Source organism: Hipposideros armiger, unplaced genomic scaffold, assembly GCF_001890085.2.
Source record: "Hipposideros armiger isolate ML-2016 unplaced genomic scaffold, ASM189008v1 scaffold_1492, whole genome shotgun sequence".
NCBI lineage: Eukaryota > Metazoa > Chordata > Mammalia > Chiroptera > Hipposideridae > Hipposideros > Hipposideros armiger.
The window spans coordinates 112577-113591 of NW_017732842.1; positions in this window are offsets into that span (position 1 = coordinate 112577).

Consider the following 1015-nt stretch of genomic DNA (forward strand, 5'->3'; position numbering starts at 1 on the left):
GTCTCCGATAGTTTGTTTACGTCTATTTCCTCTAATTCCACAGATTCAGGAGGTTTCTTCTGTTCTTTTATTTGGGATGTGTTTCTCTGTTTCCCCATTCTGTCTTACTCTTTTTGTTTACTTAGATGAAATAGGTAGATCCCCTAGGTCTCTCAGTCTTTTCTGGGTAGACTTATGTGTTATATGTCCTTTATATTTGAATTGCTCAGACTCCCTTTTCTCCTGTGTGTGTATAACAGAGGTGTTCTTTGTGTTATGTGTCTTTTCCTGTTGAGGTCTAGTTTTTATTGCTTTCGGCTTGTCAGTAGGTGGGCTTGACTCCCAAGCTGACTAACCATGAAGATTAATTTGTCCAAAGTTTATAAGCTGTTGTGTGAGGGTTGAGCCCTCTGATGAGGCTTGGCCCCAAGAGACTCTTGTGCCTGTAGCAATTTCACTTTGAGTGTGAATCTTGTAGGTCAGACCCTGTTATGCTGTGGTTTTATCTAAAGTTGGTCTCTGGATGTGATGATTCTTGAGCTTCTTTGGCTGGGCCCCACTGCAGAGCGTGTTTTAGGGTAAAACAGATCAACAAGCACAACCACAACAGCCACCAAAGGTAACCAGATACTCTCTGATGTACAAAACAACCATCGCCCTACACTCAACATGTATAGAAATATCAATCATACACAAGGATAAAACAAACCAACAGAAATAAAACAATGAAATGAGAAAAGAAAAAAAAACAAAGAACAAATAGCTGAAGAAAATAAAATAAAATATAATAAATTAAAAAATAGAATGAACACGAGATACAAAATAGCAACACCTTTGAACAACAACAGCAACTGCAAAAAAAAAGAAAAAGAAAAAAAACTTGCAGAAAAAATGGAAAGGAGGAGGCAAATCAAGCTGTGACAAGGAAGCAGGAAAGAAGGGAGAGAGAGAGGTTAGAAGAGAAGGAAAGAACGAGAGAAAAATAAGGAGGAAAAAAGATATATGTGTGTGTGTGTGTGTGTGTGTGTGTATATAT